Raw genomic sequence first — 15,592 nt, 5'->3', positions numbered from 1 at the left:
GTTGGCTTTAGGGTCATTTACACTAAGAACTTGGCCCCTTACCCTTGGTGCTGGGGACACAAATTTAGTGATTTTCCTTCATTCGCATTTGACATGCCTTTCTCAGTGGCTTTTAAACCGCTGTGAATGCTAGGGTACCGTCAGAAGTACAACACAGGGAGATTTTTCTTTACTGTGTGAAATATTGCTGACAAGACTTGGAAGTTGTCTTACACGAAGAACGTAATCAGGTGTATCTGGTTGGTGTATTGTTTGCCCCAAGCCAAGAAAGTGCACGTGCCTCTTTCAGAAGGAAAGAGTGAAAAATGGGTTCCATTCAGAATGAAAAATGGCGGTCCTTCCATTGTCCTGTTTGTACAGCCATGTTCAGCTGCCCGGTGGCTCAGAGAAGCTGTTTCTTTAACTTTTCAGGTGGTCAGTCATGTAGCCATGGTCTAATGTGTGGGTCCCGCTAGTAGTAACTTTGTAATCAGCAAATGCATCATTTTATGTCTTTTCCTTAGTGGAAATTTCTGGTGGTTGTTCTCATAGGGTGCTTGTACTTGACCGGGCCAACTAGTTAGAAAGCTAAGATTGCAGTCAAAGTCATTTGCTTTGGATTAACCAAGTAAACCTATGAGTTCAGTGCTGCACAGCTCTCAGCTCACTTTGCAGGAGTCGGCGTCCTGCCAGTGTGGCCACTTCGGTCATGGTTCGTTAAGCTTCTCTTTGGAAGTGCTTAGTCCATCAAGAGAGACCAAAGACTTCTCTGTTACTTCTCTGGCTCAAGAAGGAAAGGTGCCTTGTCGACTGGCCCGGTGAGGGTAGTACCCATTACACCAATTTCCTGAGCGTCAGTGGGCTTCAAAAACATGAGGAAAAAAATCTTAGAGTTTAAAAAAAAGTCTAGCAAGGCCGTGTGTTAACAGCCCGCTCTACACATAATGCTACTTTGTCTTTTTAAAATCAGTCGCAGCAGATTGCCCAGCAGGTGTGCTTTTTCCTCATCAGACGTTTGCTCTTGCTTCCTAGGAGTTTTTTTTTTAATCTGTTATTATTCGTCTTTTGGACTGACTATTCCCACCTTACTTATACCTTTTGGAGACAAATGTATTTGTTTGAAAAATGAGATTCACTCTGTAGCTTGGCTTCACCCTGTGGTGATGTTCTTTCTCTTCAGAAGTAAGTAAACGAACCAGTGGACGAATGCTTGGTCCCTTTTCTGATCTTTCACTCTCTTTTCTTACCTCCCCCTGCCCCCCACCCCTACAAGAAAGGGTATATCATCCTAGTTAGTGAGTGTGGGCTGCTTTTAGCGGATTTACACTGTAAATTTGTTTGCCAGTTGGGCTTCCCTTTCGTTCCTCAGACAGTCCGGTCATAATTAGGGGTGACTTGCTAAGCTCTGATTTGCTGAGCACAGTAGCATTTTGTCAGGTGTCTTCTGTTGGAAACAGCTGGCAAGTAAGCTTTTCAATTTAGTCCATCGACAGCTTTTAAATGTCCATCGACAGAGGAATGGGTAAAGAAGATGTTATATGCACACACACACACACACTCAATGGAGTATCACTCAGCCATAAAAGGATGAAATAATGGCATTTGCAGCAACATGGATGGACCCAGAGATGATCGTACTAAGTGAAGTAAGCCACGCAGAGAAAGACAAAAACATATGATATCACTTATATGTGGACTCTAAAAAGATGATACAAAATTAACTTACTTACAAAAGAGAAACAGACTCACAGACTTTGAAAACTTATGGTTACCAAAGGAGAAGGTGGGGGGGGGCGGGATAAATTAGGACTTCGAGATTAACATACACCACTATATATAAAATAGATAATCGAGAAGGACCTACCGTAGAGTACCGTAGGGAACTCTACTCAATATTCTGTAATAACCTATATGGGAACAGAATCTGAAAAAGAATGGATGTATGTATGTGTATATGTATACCTGAATCACTTCGCTGTACACCTGAAACAGACACGACATTGTAAATCAACTATATCCCAATATAAAATAAAAAGTAAATTTTAAAAAATTAGTGTTTTTTTTTTTTCTTTCAGTTAAGGGGATCCTAGCTGCCGTGCGATTTAGGAAGTGTTTTGACTCTAGGACTTCACATTGATTGAGTGATACTGTCCAAGATGTTTTCATCTTCATAAACTCCATTTCCTCCCAGATCCCATTTAAGTGCGTGCTCTTTGTCTTATCTATCATGTTATCTATCATGTGCTGGAAGTATTTATTGTTGGTTTTCTAACGAGTAAATATTAGGGTAGCTTTGTTCATTCTGTGGTAGCAATCCAGTCAGATACGTGTGTGCGTTTGAAGGGTTCCCGATCGCTTCCTGAGAAACCCCATGTCCCTGTCGGCACGTTCAGGAATCGGGTAAACCTCAACCCCGTGGGGTTTTTTGTCCTTTTTTGAAATTGCAGTTGGTTTTTGTCTTTCAAACATCTTCACCCATGCGGAGTGTTTTTGGTTTCAGCTGTCGGGCCCTCTGAGAGGCTTGCGCCGTGTTCGGGGTGGCACTGGGATGCTGGGGTTGGGTCTGGTGAACGTGACCTTGAGCTCATCTGTCCTCCAAAGAAAGCAGATCTCTTCACGCATTTTATGAGCATTTGGGGATTCCCTACATAATTTAAGAAAAAAAAAAATCCCTCTGCTTAAAAAAAAGAAAAAAAGATTGAAGGACTCTTACTTCAGCGTGGATTTCCTGCCAGATGTGAAAATGGACTCATCCTTGTTTATTCCCTGTTGCCTGCGGTGGGCCCAGCTCTGGACTCTGATACCTGTGGGGTCCGATTTGCTTTGTGCTTATCTTATCACCTGCAGCTGAAAGCCGAGCACTCGGTGCCTCCTGACCTTCTTGAGGACACTCACCCTTCACATCCGAGGCCAGCAAGGGGGTGATGCACTGATGTGGAATTTGTTCTGTGTTCGTAAAGGTGTGAATTAACTTTGCAGTGAGTAACATTCCCTTTCTAGGAAGATTTCTCCTGTTTCTTATGGCTGCAGACCCTCCCTGCTGCACTGGGACCACACCTCCCACTGCAAGACCACTGACTCCAGTGGAGCCCTCCACCGGGGGTGCTGCCGACGTGCGGCTCGTGACCTGGAGCAGATCCGGGGGTGTCGGGACCAGCGACTCACAGCGGCGTCCTCTGTGGTCCCCCTTGGGGCGCTCCTGCTTGCCCCTCTCCCCTCCCCTCTCCGGACAGCATATTTTCTTAACGTGCTCATGATAGCTAAGAAGACGTGGGGCTTCCTACAGACCAGGCCCACTTCTGCTTTTAAATTACTTTTTAAATTAATTTATTTAATTTATTTACTTTTGGCTGTGTTGGGTCTTCGTTGCTGTGCAAGGGGTTTCTGTAGTTGCGGCGAGCAGGGGCTACTCTTTGTTGCGGTGCTTCTCATTGCGGTGGCTTCTTTTGTTGCAGAGCACGGGCTCTAGAGCGCAGGCTCAGTAGTTGTGGCGCACGGGCCTAGTTGCTCCGCGGCATGGGGGATCTTCCCCAACCAGGGCTCGGACCTGTGTCCCCTGCATCGGCAGGCGGATTCTCAACCACTGCGCCACCAGGGAAGCTCCAGGCCCACTTCTGAGCTCTTTCCAGGCACTTGGCCCTCTGACAGTCCCGGGAGGACTTTCTGCCTACACCGCGCAGCTGGGGAGTTGGCATCGGCTCAGAGTCTGCTCGGAGCCCCTGCACTGTGCTGTGTGCAGGCGCCCACCCCTCATCCCCGCGGCCTGCCCAGGTCAGTCCTGGCACTCGAGAGTAAACTAGAGTGGCCAAGAGAGGCTGGTGATACAGCAGAGAAACAGAAGGGAAACCTGGATGAACTCTCAATGCTGTGGCATTAAAACAAAACAAAGTAGTGAAATGATTAAAAACGGGGGTGCGGAAGCACCCAGCCGGTGCTCCAAGCTCTCCCTGTGCTCATCAGCCTGTGATCTTGGGGCAGTGGTCCAGTGTCTGAACTGGCTGGGGGTGGCACTGCCCCACGGGGTCAGGGACAGGGTTAGGCCAGGTAACAGGTGCGATCTCTAAGCAGAGCCTGGGGGCTCAGTGAGCCCTGCTCACCTGTGTCCCTTCTGACGTCATCACAGGGCTTGGGGCCGGGCCTCATCTCTGGTAATTCACCTTTTGAATTTTCTATCTTTTCCTGCCTCGACTTTTGGCCCTGCTTGCCTGTCCCCTCGTTTGAGTTCTGCTGTCCTGTCAGTTCCGGATGCTTCTGTTGCAGCCAGGCAGCTGGGCACTGTCTCCTGCCTGGTCAGGGCCCCCCAGGATAGGGACATGTTTGCTGCTGGCTGAGTTTCCACTAGAAAATAGTGTGAGTGTCTGGGTAGTGGGCGGCCTGTCACCAACTGACCCCGGTGCCCCCTGGATCGCTCAGTAGAAATGTTCATTCCTCCCTGTCTTCCTTTTACGCAGATGCCCACCCAGGGCTAGCTGCACACACACACCCTGGAGTTTTCTGTTACTGTTCCTCTTTACAGCTGTCATGGGACTTTTTTTTTTTTTTGTGGTACGTGGGCCTCTCACCGTTGTGGCCTCTCCCGTCGCGGAGCACAGGCTCCGGACGTGCAGGCTCAGCAGCCACGGCTCACGGGCCCAGCCGCTCCGCGGCATGTGGGATCTTCCCGGACCGGGGCACGAACCCGTGTCCCCTGCATCGGCAGGTGGACTCCCAACCACTGCGCCACCAGGGAAGCCCTATTATGGGACTTCTTAAAGAAAGAAGTAAAATTCATTAGTGCACAGAAAAAATGAACCAAAGACTGGTCCAACCTAAGATTTGCATCCAACCTAACGTTTGTTTTCAAAGAAATAAAGTTTAAAAGTTCAACTCGGGCTTCCCTGGTGGTGCAGTGGTTGAGAGTCCGCCTGCTGATGCAGGGGACACGGGTTCGCACCCCGGTCCGGGAGGATGCCACATGCCGCGGAGCCGCTGGGCCCGTGAGCCGTGGCTGCTGGGCCTGCGCATCCGGAGCCTCTGCTCCGCAACGGGAGAGGCCACAACAGTGAGAGGCCCGCGTACAGCAAAAAAAAAAAAAAAAAAAAAGTTCAACTGACCGATGTTTACAACTTAGAAGAAAACATACACTTCATTCAGTAAACACAGCAAACTTGAAATCTGCTTTTATTCTGTCTGGTGACCAGTTCAGGGCACAGAAGGGATGATACCGTGGGAGAGGCAAAGGAGATGGATGTTAAGAGGGGAAGGAAGGGTGCCGGGGAGTGGGGCGCAGACCCAGGGGAGCGCGTGGGTCCAGCCTGGGCCTCCTGTGCAGACGGTGCTGACAGTGAACTCAACACTAGCCCCCGCTCTCTACAGGGAACGGCTGGTCATCATTTCTCTTCTGGAAACAGTTTACTCCGAGCTCTGAAGGTCTCAGTGTCTCTTCGTTTAGACCTTCCTTTTGGTTGTAGGGAGCTGTCCACCTACTCGGCCTGTTCACTGCTCGTTGGCGGGTGTGTCGCCTTCTCAGGCACCCCGTTAGGTCCCTGGGCCTGAGGCTGTCCTCTGAAGCCCACATTTATTCTGACCTTTGAGTGCTTCCCTTTTGAAACCAAGTCTGTTTCAGTGTTTTTGTCCTGTTAGTCCTAATGGTGACAGTATGTAATACGATTCAAAGGGAAAATAAAAGGCACTGCAAAAAGAATAGAATAAATGGGCAGCGGCGGCCACAGCAAGACATCCTCACAGGGTCCGGCCAGGGCATCCGTCAGCCTGTCCTTGCCCTGGGCTGGATGGGTGACATCGCAGCTCATGGTGTGAGCACAGCCAGCGGCTGAGCGCTCAGATCTGACCTCCTGGCCCACTGAGCAGGTGACCCCTGGGTCTTTACACGCCCCCAGCGCTGACACCCCAAGCAGGTTTGCAGCCGGTGGAGCAGGAAGGGGTGGGCCAGGCCCTCCCTGCCCGCTTTTCACAGAACTGCTGTCTGCATCTGGGTGGTTTGGAAAATATTGTGGAAAAGAACCGAGTGGCTACCATGAGTCTGCACGTTCACAAGGTTTGTGTTTGACTTGAAGCGCCCACAACCAAACCCTTTAATTTCACTTGAATAAAAAGTGATGCGTTGACGAAAACGCCTTGTCCTACTTAAACGGGGGCTGTGGCGAGGGCGGTGACATCACACTGGAGGGGACCCAGGCTGGGCCCGGCGGGGCCGGGCCTCGAGCTGTGACTTGCACGCAGCCAGGCACTCATGTCGAAATGGACAGCTCAGGAGCCGTTTGCATGTTTATTTGCCCGTGTAAACGTGTAGAGCATTTCCAGGGCCCCAGGGCCCCCAAGCTCCCTAAGGGTCACCAGTACCTGACGTCCGTCATACATCACTTCTCACCCTCGGCACCGTGGGCACCTGCGTGTGGCCAGCTGTCCTGTGCATTGTGGGATGTGAGCATCGTGGCCTCAGCCACTGGATACCAGTTGCACTCCCCCTCCAGTTGTGACAACCAAAAACATCACCAGACATGGCCGAATGTCCCCTGGGGACCCAAATCACCTCTAGATGAGAACCACTGCCATAGCGAATTTGACCGCTTAGGACTTCATAGAAACAGCATCATAAAACATGTACTCCAAAAAAAACAAAAAAAAACATGTACTCCACACCTTCTTTCACCCAAATAATCTGCAGTTATAATTGTCCCCGTAGCAGTGTTAACACAATCCTTTTGTGTTGAAATCTGCAGGGGGCCGGGGCCAGGGCCAGGGTCAGGATGGGAGGCAGATTTAAGCTCACAGAAATATATGCAGAGTGTGCCAGTAACTAAAGTATCAGTGTATCCACTGGTAAGTGATTCTCAAAATGATAAACTCTCATAGTCCGGATAGAAAACCCTTTTATTCCTGGTTACTGGTGATTGAATGGTCCCCTGATAAGCAAATGCCAGGGTAACCAGGTGACATTGAGTTTTCGCACAGCAGCTTCTTAATCCCCACCAAAATCTTAGGAAGGGGGCCGGCTAGTCCCGTTAAACGAGGAAACAAGCTTACCTGGTGGTGGTTTGCAGTCGCTGCGTTCCGTCCACCGTGGAGCGCCTCCTGTCAGTCCACCTTGGAGAGACGGGTCAGAAAACAGTGTCCCTGTCCTCTGGAGGAAGTTTGCTGAGGTGACAGTGCTGGGATCCTGCTTTCTGGTCCCCGGGCCAGCTCACCCTGCTGCCCACAGGAGGGCGACCAGTGCATCTTGGTGGCTCCAAGCTTTAGTGGAGGGGCCAACGGCTGGTTAATCACACAGCCCTGCCCCTTCATCTCACCCATGCATTTGCCACCTTGAAAGCCAATTCCGAAAGCCCAGTGCAAAACAAAAACAGAACAACCCCCTTCCCCAGAAAACCTGAAAGCAAATACCTTCATCCAAACATCACCAGTGCTTGTCTCTGTAGGTACCTGCCCCCAGTCTATTCGTGTATTCCAGTTTTTCTACACCGGGCATTTTTTACTTTCTAAGTTTAGAAATATTTTCTCCTCTGTGTCTCCAAGCCTGTGTTGCCAGACCAGGTAGCTGCTGTAGCCCCCCCCTCCCATCCCCCACTTCTCGAAGACCAAGGGTCCGGGGTTCTCTTAAGTTCTGAAGTTTGGCCATGTTGCAATGCCAGAGGCTTATCTTGATTCCAGTAATTAGAGAAACACATCTGTCAAACCAGTACCCTCTTGGAATTCAAGCACTGGTTTGAGAATTAATACGAAATTCAGTTGAGTGCATTCGAATGCAAGCATCGAAGTCCACGTTTGAATAAATACAGAGAGCACAAGTTGTCTGGGCACCGCGGGCCGTTCTGTTGGGATGAGTTCAGCACAAACGAATCCTCAATCTGAGGGTTAAACTCTTATGTAAATGCTTATGGGTTTACAACTTCTGGGGGAAATAATGCCTGGGAAAATGTCTTTGGGGTTTCATCAAACACTTGGAAAATAATCTGAAAACATTTTTCCAAACCCCAGGTAGTTCCAGCCCGGTCCTAATTGATAATAACTGTGTCTTCATGGCCTTTCTCTGTCCATTCTTAGTACCGTAACTGCCAAGGAGACCTTTGCGCTGAGAATTTATGCTGGTGCCAGTGGGGTCTGGGGATCAGGCAGCTCTGGCCAGTCTGTCTCCACCATCACATAACAGCCTCCCCCTCCTCCAGAAATGCTCGTAACTATTATGAGAGTCAGATCTTGGGTTAATTTTAACTGAATTTAGTTCATTCATCAGACCATTATTTGGTACCGACTCAGTGCTAGGTTTTTCTTCTTGTTGCAGGCAGCTCATAAACGAAATGAGGCGAGGAGTCTGACAGCTCCCGTCTTGAAGGGTTCGCAGTTAGTGGGAGAAAGCAGGACCTAGGCAGTGGGGTGGAGACAGCAGTGAGTGCTGGTCACAGAACAGGAGTTGGGGGCTGGGAGAGCTCAGAGGAGGGGCTGTCTGGGCAGTGTGAGTTCAACCCTAGTCTTACTGTGGATGTCTTTTACCAGATTAAGGAAGTTCCTTTCTACTCTGAGTTTTTGAGCGTCTTTAATCATGCATGGGTGTTGAATTTTGTCAGATGTTTTTTTCTACACCAATTCATATGATTCTGTGTTTTTTCTTCTTTAGTTTATTAATATGGTGGAGTGTGTTGATTGGTTTTTTGCCTGCATTACTGGGATAAACACCATTTGGTCATGGTGTAGTGTATTTTTTATACATTGCTGGACTCTATCTGCTAATATTTGTTGAAGATTTTTGTGTCTGTGTTTGTGATGCACACTGGTCCATGCACATTTCTTGTATTGTCTTTGTACGGTTTGGGTGTCAGAATAGTACTGGCCTCTTAAAATGAATTGGTAAGTGTTCCCTCCTTGTGTAGGACTGGTGTTATTTCTACTTGAAACGTTTGGTAGTTTTCACTAGTAAAACTATCTGGGCCTAAAGATTTCTTTTCCGGAAAGTTTTAAACTACAAGTTCAATTACTTTAATACATATAGGACTCCTGGATAATCTCTTTCATCTTGGGTGAGTTTTGGTCATCTGTGGCTTTTCAGAAATAGTTCTAATTCATCTAAGTTGTTGAGTTTAAGTGCAAAGAGATGCTCAGGGTGTTCTCTCATTATCCTGTTAGTGTCTCTGTGGTCTATCTATGGTGTTAACTCCTTTTTATTCCGCATATTGGCCATTTGTGTATGTCTGTCTGTCTCTCTCTTTTCTCAGCCTTGTTAGAGATTTGTCAAATTTTACTGGCCTTTTAAAAGTTTTAGCTTTTGATGTCATTGATTTTCTCATTGGTTTTCTGTCACTGGTTTCAGTGTCATTAATTTTTGCTTTTCGTCTTTATTATTTTGTTTCTTCTGCTTCCTTTGGGTTTATTTTGCTCTTGTTTCCCCAGTTTCTTAGGGTGGGAGCTTAAATGGTGGATTTGAGACCTTTATTATTTTTTTCCTAGTATTTTCTAATGCTATAAATTTCCCTCTAAAGATGGCTTTAGTTGCATCCCACCAATTTTGATACTTTGTATTTTCATTTTCAGTTCAAAACATTTTCTAATATGTCTTGAGAGTTCCATGCATGTGCAGCACGGAGATGAGCCTAGGAGTTCCTCTGCCACATCATGGGTCGCTTTCTTGAGTTCCCTCCTCCTCCCACCTCCCCAGACTCCAGTTCTCCTTCCCCCTCCCATGGCCACAGAGCCTGGGCCTTAGTTCCTGGCTCTGCTATGCTCTTCCTGCCCCTGTCTGCCTCCAGGACCAAGTGGCAAGAGGTCAGAGTGAGGGAAAAGCTACGGGGGTGCCCCCGCATTCTTGGGACCACAGTTTTTCTGATTAGAGAGAAGCTTTTCAGATTTTGAAGTTCCAGGTGCCTGCCCAACCGCCTCCCTGCCGCAGACTCCCTGGAGGCCGGGACAGGAGACAACGGGGGAAAAACAGAACAAAGGGAGAATAACTCAGGGCACTCCCCACTCTCTCTAACTCTTCCCTTTGCTGTTGCCCAGTGCAGAAACAGAAGGGTTCTCTCGGAGCTCTCTCTGCCCCGCCTGGTGCACGGTTCCCTCCCAGCGCCTGTGAGCTCAGGCCAGGAGATACCAGGAGAAGCGTGGAAACTCACCGCCGCCCCAGGATGCCTTGAATTCTAGCTCTTCCCCCAGTCTGTCTGCCTCTGTTTACTTCTGAGTTGATTTCAGTGGGAGAGGCAGGAAGGACAGTGCTGGTGCATCTTGACAGCACCAAACCTCCATGGTTTTATTTTTAATAATGATAATCACTGTGGGAGCCCATGGCAGCTGAGGGTGTCAAGGAACTCAGCACGTCCTGGCATCGCAGGGACCCAGAAGTCAATCAGGTTTAAGCTTAGAAGCCTTTTTCCTCTATAATAGTTTAAGGTTCACCCTGAATTCAACTCTCCTGGGCGCGTGTGCGTCCATCTCCATCCCGATTGTATGTGTTGAGCTGATTTTCGTTCTGCTTTTCGTTGGAAAAGTGGAGAAGGTCAGAGTGGATTGGGTTCTTAGGGAGCTGGCCGAGGCCTGTCGTGTTACAGACGGAGAAACTAAGCCACAGAGAGGACAGGTGTGGCAGAGTGAGGGTCCTACCTGGCCTCTGTGTCCCAGGCCCAGGCTGTGACACCACTGGAGGGTGCTTGGGGTCTCGGCTAACAGAGCACGATGCATCTAGGCAGTGGAACACTTGGGTCAAACGCACGTGGCACAGAGTCTGTATTTTAAATACTAATTATAAGAGCTACCACTTAGTAAGCACTTAATGCGTCCTGACCAATGTGCACTTCATAGTCCTCTCATTTATCTCCACAGCGGCTCTTGGAGGTAGATCATGCTTACCATCCTCGGTTACAGAGGGGAGTGAGGGCCAGAGAAGGCAAGTGATTTTCTCAAGGACACACAGCAAGGAAGCACTAATGCAGGGATTCAAACCCAGGCCCATTTTTATGGTGCCTCTTAGCCAGGATAAACTAAAAAATCAAATTCTGAAGACACGTCTTCCCGGTAAACACAGCGGGCTGGCTGGCTCATCCTTCAGGGACATACTTTGGCAATTTCAGCGTTCTGCTGGTCACAACCTTTCTGATTCATAACCGGCGGATCAGCCCCTGTGTCACAGAGACCTCGTAAACAGCTAAGTCGTTAACCTCTCAGATGAGTTTTGTTTACTGGCAGGAAATACTGGCAAAAGAAGAGTTATCCTTGAAGAGTTTGTACGTTGATGATGTTTTGTTTTGATTAAGAATTCTGGGAGGCCAGAGATGCCTTTCTGTGTAGAGAGCTGCCGTTTCCCTGCCAGAGTTGGCTCCTTCTGCAGATGCAGCAAGATCCCGTCACTCACGGGACCTTTAGAACCTTGTCTTCCGCTGACCCATCCCTGTCCTGGTCAGCAAGACTGACTCAGCGGCCCGAACCCTGACCCGTCGTCCCCTAGGGCTTGCCAAGAGGTGGAAGTAGGAATTTCCCTTACTCCTCATTTTTTTTTTTTTTTTTTTTTTTTTGCGGTACGCGGGCCTCTCACTGCCGTGGCCTCTCCCATCGCGGAGCACAGGCTCCGGACGCGCAGGCCCAGCGGCCATGGCTCACGGGCCCAGCCGCTCCGCGGCACGTGGGATCCTCCTGGACCCAGGCACGAACCTGCGTCCCCTGCATTGGCAGGCGGACTCCCAACCACTGCGCCACCAGGGAAGCCCCCTCCTCATTATTTTGATCAATCTCAGAAACAGGCTGCAAGTGGGGCTACCCTGGGACCCCACCCACGCACGAAAAGCACTTGGTCCCCATCATTTGTGCGTGCGCCGCACAGAGGCCGGAAGTGGATTTGCTTGGTGTTCTCAATTAATGGGGAAGCAGCACCATGCCTCCAGCTGCCCTCAGTCCATACTGAGGACAGACCAGGCGGCTGCAGGTGCGAACTGTTTGACAGGCACGTGTCTCCTCCACGTTCACCTGATGCCCAGCTCTTGCAGGTACCTGGCAGGTCGTCGTACACTTGATGGTGCCTTAGAGGGTGGGGAAGCCCTCCCCCATCTGCTGTCCAAGATCCCTGGCAACAGGTGTTCCTTTGCGCCCTCTGTTCCTCCCCCTCTCCCTTCTCTCCTTGTTTTTTTCTTTCTCTTCCCTCCCTAATATTTCTTTCATTTTCCTGTTTTGCACATTTCCCCCTAAGGTAATACATGCTCACTGGAAACGTGTTTGTTAGTCATTGAACAGCAAGGAAAAAAATCCCAAACCTCTGTAATCTCAACATTCATATGTGTGAATATTTCTTTTTGGCCTTTTTATATTCACACACTCACACACACACACACATGTATGTATATGTATGTTTTTAGGTTTGTACCCTTATATGATGCTCTTTTTCTCTGTTTTTGTTTAGTATGTTTTAGAAGCATTCCCTCTTGTCATGGAAAACACCATTATTTTTTTTTTTTTGGCCGTACGCGGGCCTCTCACTGTTGTGGCCTCTCCCGTTGCGGAGCACAGGCTCCCGACGCACAGGCTTAGAGGCCATGGCTCACGGGCCCAGCCGCTCCACGGCACTTGGGATCTTCCCGGACCGGGGCACGAACCCGTGTCCCCTGCATCGGCAGGCGGACTCTCAACCACTGCGACACCAGGGAAGCCCAACGCCATTATTTTTAATGGTCGTTCTAGGGATTTCAATAGGCATCTTTAACTGATCACAACCTACGTAGTGTTCCTATTGAATTACTCCAGGAGAATACAGGACCCTTGCGACAGTATATTTTCATGTACCCCTCCCCCATACTAAATGCCACTGTAGCCACATATATCATCTCTATACACATTGTAAACCAGCAACTCATTGTCATCCCAGTTATCAACTTGTTCTTTATGGATTGTGCTTTTGATATTGTATCTAAGAAATCACCTCCTAGCCCAAGGTCTCAGAGAGTTTCTCCTGTGTTTTCTTCTAGAAGTTTTATGATTTTAGGTTTTACACGTAGGTCTCTGATTTGATTGGGTTCATTTCTGTATATGGTACCAGGTATAGATCAAAGTTAATTTTCTGCATTTAGATATTTAATTCTTCCAGCACCTTTTGTTGAAGGTACTCGAAATCCTTTCCTCATCAGATTTGCCTTTGCACTTTCACAGACAAAAAATTGACCATATGTGTGTGGGTCTTGCTTTCTTGTTTTATGTTAACAATCTTGAATAGGAATGTAAACCTACCTTTTTTTCTTTTTTCAAATTTGTTTTGACTATTTTATATTCTTTGTGTTTCCATGTGTATTGTAGGATCTGCTTGTTAATGTCTACCCCAAATAACTTGCTGTGATTATTAGTTTTTGTTGTTATTATATAAGTATTAGGTATACAGCATTATAGTTCAACATCTGTATATACTACAGAGTCGTCACCACCATGAGTCTAGTTACCACCCATCACCATACAGTGGACCCTCTTCACCCGTTCCACCCACCCTCCAGCCCCTTTCCTCTCTGGTAACCACTAATCTGTTCTCTGTATGTATGAGGTTGTTTTTAATTGAAGTACAGTTGACGTATAATGTGTTAATTTTAAGTGTACCGTCTATGAGTTTTGTTGGTTGGTTTTGCTTCGTTTTTTAGATTCCACATATGAGTGAAATCATGTGGTATTCGTTTTTCTCTGACTTATTTCACTTAGCATAATACCCTCTAAATCCATCCATGTTGTTGCAGATGTCAGGATTTCATTCTTTTTTATGGCTGAGTAATAATATTCCATTGTATATATACACAGCATCTTCTTTATCCATTCATCCATCAGTGGACACTTAGGTTGTTTCCATACCTTAGGCTGTTGTAAATAATGCTGCAATGAACATAAGGGTACAGGTGTCTTTTTTTTAATCTTTTCTTTTGTTAAAAATTTTTTTTGATTTATTTTTGGCTGTGTTGGCTCTTCGTTGCTGCATGCGGGCTTTCTCTAGTTGCGGTGAGTGGGGGCTACTCTTCGTTGCGGTGCGTGTCTCATTGCAGTGGCTTCTCTTGTTGCGGAGCATGGGCTCTAGGTGCGCAGGCTTCAGTAGTTGTGGTGCATGGGCTCAGTAGTTGTGGCATGCGGTCTCAGTAGTTGTGGCTCGTGGGCTCTAGAGTGCAGGCTCAGTAGTTGTGGTGCATGGGCTTAGTTGCTCTGCGGCGTGTGGGATCTTCCCAGACCAGGGCTTGAACCCATGTCCCCTGCATTGGCAGACGGATTCTTAACCACTGCGCCACCAGGAAAGTCCCCAGCACCTTGCTTTTTTATACAATCTGACAACCTCTGCCTTTTAATTGGAGTGTTGAGATCAGTTATGTTTAAAATAAATAACATCGTTGGGTTAAAACCTGCCATCTTGCTCTTTGCTTTCCATTTGTCTTATCTTTTGTTACTTTTTTATCATTTTTTCTTCTCTTAGATTAATTGCATAGCTTGTCTGATTCTAATTTATCTCTTTTATTTACTTGTAGATATTTAGAAAGTTGAAGTTTCATTAGGGATGTACAGAAAGTAGCCATTTTCCCTAAAATAATAAGACCAGTCATGAAACAATTAATTGGTTAAGGAAAAGGTCAATAATAATAAAAATGCATATTTGGGTTTGCCTCTGGTTACCAGTAGGAAACAGAGTAAACCTACCCCAGAAGCCAAGTGCCTTTTATTCCCCAAGCTCACAGGTGTGATGTCTATGGTTTGAATTGTCAAAGGAGCAAGATGGAGAGTTCTGGAAATTTGGGAGAAGTGAGGTGATGGCTAAAAGCCCAGCCCGCAGCAATGACGAGCTCACCTCGGCTCCCCTTTTCCCTGTGGTTTTCCTCCCTTCCCTTGTGCTAAGCGTCTCTCTGCGGAGCTGCGTGTTCCATGCTCCAGAATGTCCCTGGCCGCAGCATACTTCTGACTAGTGTTTTCCAGTAATCGCGAAGTCCAGCAATTACTCTTGGGTTGGCTGGCGTGTCTCTCCAGTGCGTCGGTTTTAGGGCATATTTTGGTGACGGGCGTGAGTGACAGCGCACCAGGCACCACACTCAGAGCTTTGTCTACGTCAGTTCATCTGCTCCTTCCAGCAGTACTGGGAGGTCCCCGCTGTCGTTAGCCCCACTTTGTGGGTGATGAAACTGAGGCTCCAGCCCTTCCAGCAGAGGCTGGAATTCACGTCTGGGCTGTCCACCCATCAGAACCCATGCTCTGAACCCCGGAGCTGTCCCCGAGGGGGCCCGTTGTGCTCGGATCTCCCATTTTTGTCTGTTCTCCCCCACGGCTGAGATGAACAGTGAAATGTTTAACAGGGCCTTCTGAAACGTCTTCCCCTTAGGAATCAGCCCTGTGCTGGTGCTGAGCAGACAGAGGGAACGAGACATGGTCTTTGTCGTAGAGATGCTGTTGCTGGCGTCACCTGGCTTCCACGTCTGCAGGTAGCTGGGGAGGGGGGTGGGGATCACCTGATCTGTGCCAGGTTCCGCTGGGCTTGCCTCCAGGCGGCAGGTTGGATCCCATTCCAGCTCCCACATCTTTGTTCTGTGCCCAGTCCCCCAAGTGTGGCCTGTTCTCCTTGTGGCCATCATAGAAGCCCTTTGAACAAAGAAAGTGATCAGACATGGCCAAGTTCAAAGCCAAGAGATGGGGCGTAATC

Source organism: Leucopleurus acutus, assembly GCF_964270905.1.
Source record: "Leucopleurus acutus genome assembly, chromosome: 20".
Taxonomy (NCBI): Eukaryota; Metazoa; Chordata; class Mammalia; order Artiodactyla; family Delphinidae; genus Leucopleurus; species Leucopleurus acutus.
This window is presented reverse-complemented; position numbering follows the sequence as displayed.